We start from the raw sequence: 7,284 nt of genomic DNA, 5'->3' as shown, positions 1-7,284 counted from the left end.
AAAAAAAAAAAAAGAATAAAATATTTTAAAAAAAATTAAAATAAAAGTTAAAGATTTTTGAAATTGTAATAGCAAGAGATAAAATAAAATATAAAGAAAAATGTTGATATAATATAGAAAAATCATATAGTTAGTTTGTTAAACTGAAAGGTATTTTAAGTAAATCTAAAATTACATCNTGTATTAACACATTCATTTGAACATCATCACTCGTTATTTTTTGGTTTCTTTATTCACTCTTATTTTACATTAAATAAATATATTTTTAAATTTTAGTTACATCATTTTAAATTATTATTTTTTAAAATAAATAATAATAATATTTTTAAATATACTTACTGTTTAAAATTATTTCATCTTATTTTATGAATGTAATATATTTAAAATTAAAATATAATTATAAATTTGAAAAGAATGAGTACAATATATATAAAATCATACTTGCATAAAATAAAAAAAAACATATAAAATAAACGTTATAAATATGTAAAATACTAACCAAGGATTGTATTGTGCATAGATATGCTCAAGTAAGTCGACGCCTACTGTCACGTAGTTCAGAATTTGTCCCGAGATAATCATGAAATCTTCGGTTTGAGACTTGGACGGGTTGTACGGGTTCGTCACCTTAATCACTCTACCAATTTGTTACATGACTACCTCATCTTCAACAATCATGTTGTGCAAAATAATGTATGATAACATAATATATTTTAACTTTTCTGTACCAATAACGAACTGGACCTCTAACAATTTCTCGTTGAGCTTGGAGTACCCCAAATGCCTATTCGACATATTTTCTTGTAGTCTCTTATATCTCCTTAAAAACCTCCACTTGGGATCCTCCAGACAAGAAAAAGTCTTTACAAAAATAGACCATGCTTGATAAATTATATATGTTAGACAATACCTCTTCGTATATTGACTGTCGTTGATCGTGAAATTAATCTCCACGGTATTTTCTTGCAAGATGTTATTGAATATGAGAGATTAGTACAATACATTAATATCATTACGTGAACCGACGACGCCAAAGAATGCATTCCACATCCAAAAGTCTCGAGACATGACCGCTTCAAGCACGATTGTTGGTGACCCATGACCTTTTGTAAATTGGTCTTTCTAAACAACTGGGTCATTTTTCCATTCCCAGTGCAAATCAAGGCTCCCCAACATTCTAGGAAAGATGTGTCTCTCATCATGATTTTAAGAAGACTCTGAACATCATCAGCATTCGGTCTTCTCAAGTATCGATGAGCAAAAAGTTTTACATATCCACATAACTTGAAAAGAGACTTGATGGCATTTGATTCACTCATACACAGGTACTCGTCAAAATCGTCGACTGAGACTCCGTAAGCTAGTTGACAAAATATAGTCGTGCATTTTTATAGTTGTGACAAGCCTTTTCTTCTAGCAGCATCGTCCTTCTACTGAAAATACGATGAATGACATTCAAGTGCATTCAATATGCAAAGGAATAAATTTCTTCTCATGTGAAATAGTCTTCAAAATATTTTATCTGGATAGACCGAGTTTGTGAAAAAATAATCATTGAAGAGCCTATCATACCCGGATTCACGATTTCTTTGGATGAACCTTCTTCTTCGTCGCATCGCATCTCGTGATTGCCTTGATATGCTTCAACTATTTGTTAGCTTTGTTGAAGTATCAATGACACCAATTCTTCCCGTGATAATAACCTCGGACATCAACTTCAACCTAGATTTTGTTTTCACTTGTGTTGCTAGAGTTGCTGCTACTGTAATATTGTGATAGTTTGGAAGAAAAAAATTCAAGTTTATGTGTTTGCCAAATGGTATGTTCTTAGAATGAAGAATTGTGGAGAACAGGGTGTTTATATATATTGTTCTTGTCGACTACTACTTTGCAACAGATACATTCTAATGGCTACTTTGCAGCTGTTGTGTTTCGAACGACTAAATTACAAGTGTATTAAAAATTGTTAATTCACCGGAGAATTATATTAATTGAAATGAAAATTATATTAATTATTCGTTGATTTTTTTAGATAATAATGCATTAATTTGAAGGTACTGATTATTTCTATATGAAAATTTGGTTCACCTTCTCGCCCTGTACTGTCTACTCCAAAAGTTTCTCTCCAGCTCCATGCTTTCCGAGCTCGTTTGAAATCACCATCGGTGGATCATCTTGAGATTATCTTGATTACTCCCAGATAGGGGATTTTTTCCGGCCCCTGCTTGACGGGGAAGGCTCGTCAAGACTTTCTTGTCTAGGTTTGAAACACGAGGCATGGGTATAGGGGAGGGGTCCCGAGTTCTTGGGTACCCACGGGAGTCTCTTAGCTCTCTTCACTGATGGACCGGTCCCGATAGGATCTGGCCTGGGATGGTTGTTCTTTAATTGCTTACACTCGTTGGTATTGTTATAACATTCTCGTTGATAGGTACAAAATTTCGAGGTTGACCTCGAGTCTTGAGAGAACCGCGAGGTCTGGGAATAACCTTATCCTTTTCATAAAGGTGTACTACCCGATCTTTTGGCACATTTAGGGGGTATAGCAAGAAAACCGTCCCAAGGGGTTTCCCTTCTGTGCCCAGTCCTCTATCCTCCCTGGCCGCTCACTCTTTTCTTTCTTCATGGCCTCTCTCTTCTGTATCTAGGCATCTTCCATGCTGTTGTACTTCTATGCTCGAGACAACATATTCTCAAAATCCCGTGGCAACTTTTTCACCAAGGATCGAAAGAAATCCCCTTCCTGGTGTCCCCGTGTAAAGGCGGTAATTTTGGTCTCGGGAAAGCATGAAGGTACTTTCAGAGCGGCTTTGTTGAATTTATGTATTTATGCCAACGACTCGTCCCCACTTGGTTGTACCTCGAATAGGCTGAAAAAAATTTTCTTGTACCTCTTGTTGTTACTAAAGTGGTGCAATAAAATGCTCGTGAAACCATTGAAATAATATATGCTATGCAGCTAGAGCTTGTCAAACCACCATTTTCATAGCAGTGCAACATGTCCATGTTCTCGAACCGGGATAAATGTTCTCGGGGATCGGTATTCCTGTCATATTCCTTGACTTTTCCTGACTTATAATGGGCAAGCAGGGTTTGTCCTGTTAGGTGAGTGGGTTACCTTCGTTATTTATTATTAGAAGATTGCACATGGATTTGTCAACAAAAACAGCGTCAAACTTGGTTGCTGCTTGCAGAAGAAGAAATGATTTTCCTTTTGTTCATACGGGATGATCGTAGCTATAAATAAGTGCATCATTTGCACTTTAATATCATCCCAATCAAAAACTTTTTTAAGCATCATAAAATAAAGAGAGCAAAGAAAAAAGTGAGTTTTTTTGGATTCTCTTGTGTGAGTTAGAGAAAATATTTTCTCGGTTATACTCGGGTTGGGAGTATGAGATATTTAGTGTATTATTGTATACACTTGTTGTAATATTTCTCCTGTTATAAAAGATCTGCAGTAGCTCCGTGAACATAGCCTATCTTGGGTGAACCACGTAAATCCTTGTGTTTTTGCTGATTATTTTATTTCGCATTTTTTTATCATCACGATCGTTATCGCTTCGGTGTAATTATCCAACAACTGGTATCAAAGCCTTGTTGTAAAATTTCTTAGAATTCTGAGTATGCTCTGTGGCTGCAGCTTTGTCTGATCTTCCACATCAGAAAAGATTTTTTTAGATTTTTTGCTAAGGCTAGAGAAGCGATGGTCGGAGATGATGGATCGGGACCGGCAATCAACAAGTTCGATGGAATGAATTTTTCGTTATGGCGATTACAAATTAGAGATTATCTATACAGTAAGAAGCTGCATCAACCTCTATCAGGAAAGAAACCGGAAAAGATGGAGGATAATGACTGGGAGCTCCTTGACCGACAGGTGTTAAGTGTGATACGATTGACCCTAACGAAGAATGTGACACATAACGTGGTGGAGGCACAAACCACAGAAGAGATGATGTCCATTTTATCGGATATGTACGAGAAGCCATCAGAAAACAACAAAGTACATCTCATGAAAAAGTTATTCAACTTGAAAATGGAAGAAAGTGCTTCGGTGGCTAAACACATCAATGAGTTCAACACGATTGTTTCTCAGTTAACATCGGTTGAAATTAATTTTGATGATGAGATTCATGCACCTATTCTTTTGGCGTCTTTACCAAATGTTTGGGAACCAATGTGGACAGCGGTTAGCAACTCCGTTGGAAAATGAAAGCTACAATTCAATGATGTCAGAGATCAAATTTTTGCTGAAGAAGTTCGCAAGATGGATTCGGATGAAGGAACATCATCGAGATCTGCTCTAAATATCGAGAATTGAGGAAGGGGCAGGAGTGGTGAAAAGAGTTCTAACCAATGGCGTGGTAGGTCCAAATCAAGAAATGGAAAAGACAAAAACACTTTTGAAAAGAATTTGAAGTGATGGAGCTGTGGTGAAATTGGTCACTTAAAAAAGAACGGCAAATCAACAAACAATAATGCAAATGCTGTTACTGAGGAGGTACAAATGCTATTAATATCCATGGAAATCCCAGTTGATTATTGGGTTATGGAATCAAGATCTTCATTTCATACCACTGGTAATCGTGATATATTCGATAATTACATCGCTGGCAATTATGGAAAATTTTTTTTGGCTGATGGAAAGCCTTTGGAAATAGTTGGTATGGGTGATGTCCAAATGAAGATGTCAAATGGATCTGTCTGAAAAATCAACAAAGTCAGACATGTACCAAAATTGACACGCAATTTGATCTCAGTGGAACATCTCGATGACGAAGGCCATAATACGACCTTTGATGATGGTTCCTGGAAAGTAAACAAATGAGCCATGATTGTTGCTCGAAGAAAGAAAATTAGAACACTTTATATGACTTTCAGTTGTAGAGATACATTAGCAGCCGTGAATGCTGGATCAAATTCAAATCTATGACATTATAAGCTTGGGCATATGAGTGAGAAGAGAATGAAGATGCTTGTATCAAAAGGGAAGCTACCAGAATTAAAGACCATTGAACACAAGCTTTGTGAAAGCTGTGTCTTTGGAAAGCAGAAAAATGTGAGCTTTTCAAAAGGAGGTAGAGAACCGAAAGCAGCAAATTTGGATCTGGTTCATACCGATGTATGGGGACAATCTCCTGAGAAATCCCTTGGAGGCTCAAGATATTATGTCACATTTATCGACAATTCTAGCCGAAAAGTTTGGGTTTATTTTCTGAAAAATAAATTTGATGTTTATAAGACCTTTAAAACGTGAAAAGCCATGGTTGAGAATGAGACAAACTTGAAGGTGAAGTGCTTACGGTCTGATAACGGTGGTGAATATGAAGATGATGAGTTCAAGAACTATTGTGCACGGATCAAGATCAAGATGGAGAAAACCATTCTTGGTACACCTTAATAGAATGGTGTAGCCGAAAGGATGAACAGGACCCTGAATGAACGTGCTAGGAGCATGAGACTGCATTCTGGATTACCAAAATCATTCTGGGATGATGCTGTTAACACTGCAGCATATCTGATCTATAGAGGACCTTCGATATCGCTTGACTGCAAAATAGCCGAAGAGGTATGGAACGGCGAAGAAGTAATCCTTTTTTTCTTGAAAGTGTTTGGATGTTTATCCTATCTTCATATTAACTCAGCTAGCAGAACAAAGCTTGATCCGAAATCAAAGAAGTATTTCTTTATTGGTTTTGGAGATAATGAGTTTGGTTATCGTTTCTGGGATGACCAAAACCGAAAAATCATTTGGAGCAGTGATGTAATATTCAACGAGCAAGTTCTTTACAAGGACAAGTCAGATATTGGAACTGAAGATGAAAGTTCTGAAGTCAAGAATTGTAATGCCCGAGATTTAATTACTGTGATCATATATGACTTAATTGACAGAATTAAGATTGTAGGAGATCACGTGGAAGAGACGGGCGTCGGTGCAAGACCAACAAGATTTTTGGTACAGAACTCTTGGCGCCCGAGCGGTAGAAGATGATCGCCCGAGCGCCAGAGTAGAATAAGTTAAGGCTCGGACAAAACTCTCCGCGCCCGAGCTGTAGTTTTTGACCGCCCGAGCGCCGCTTGGATTTCATGAAAATGAGACACGTTTCTTTGACATGCAAGTGGATGTATATAAGCTGATTTTCCTCAGAAATTGGTAACAAGAATCGAAGGAATTTTCAGAGAAAGCTTCAAACTCTTCCGTAGCTTAGAATAGTGATTGGGAAGGAACTGATTATCAGAATTTCAATCCAAATATAGTTCTGAGATCCTCTCGTCAACAGCTTCAACTGAACGTAAGTTTTATTGAGTTTTGATATGATTTCAAATTATGACATTGCCAGAATCAGATATGATTGCTATATGAGGTTCTTGACATGTTAGACATCTTATAATCGAGAACAGATTGAAGAACAGACTGTTTATGAATTTATTATGGTTTTTCAGATATTGAATTGAGATTATTCAGATTTATGAGATTATCGATTAGTTTGGCTATTGATTATGGCTTGTTGTTGATATCTATTGTTGTCTGAGTTGACGGGGATATCAAAACTATACCGTTATGCCGTCGATATTGAATTAGATTACGTATTAATCAGAACAGATTTGAGTTGAGTTGACTATTGATATTGTGCCTATACGATATATCATTTCAGATTGATATTGACAGCTTTGAGTTCGAGACTTCGACAGAATTCGATTGACAGAAAGAAAGGTATAATTCAATGTTTGATCGGGAGATATAACTCAAATCAGATTTGGTTTGAGTTGTCCCAAAATCACATACTAGATTGTTATACCTTAATAGGTGTTTATGCTTTATATAGCTATGTATTAAAGCATTGAGATAGGAGAGTCTGTGGCAGATCAGCCAAGCTACTGGACGTTCGGTTGTATCGATGTGCGTAGGAGAAGATCGACTCCTATTGTAGATATTCGATATAGAGAGGACCGAAGTCTGGGAATAAGACATACCGCCACCTCGATTGGGAGAGTAGGTGGGAGATTGTTACGTCTTATTCACACCGGGATCCCTAGATTTAGATGTGAATCGAGTCAAGAGTTTTATCTGTATTCCTAATGTGTCATAAATTATGATTCCTATTCTTGATACATGATTTATGCTTATGCATATGATTTTATGTATTGCATGTATACATGTTTTATACTGGGAATTATTCTCACCGGAGTTTCCGACTGTTGTTGTGTCTGTATGTGTGCATGACAACAGGTGGGACAGGATCAGGGTCACAAAGAGATTAAGAGATCAAGACTAGCATG

The sequence above is a fragment of the Primulina huaijiensis genome, chromosome 15 (assembly GCF_012295235.1).
Source record: "Primulina huaijiensis isolate GDHJ02 chromosome 15, ASM1229523v2, whole genome shotgun sequence".
NCBI lineage: Eukaryota > Viridiplantae > Streptophyta > Magnoliopsida > Lamiales > Gesneriaceae > Primulina > Primulina huaijiensis.
This window is presented reverse-complemented; position numbering follows the sequence as displayed.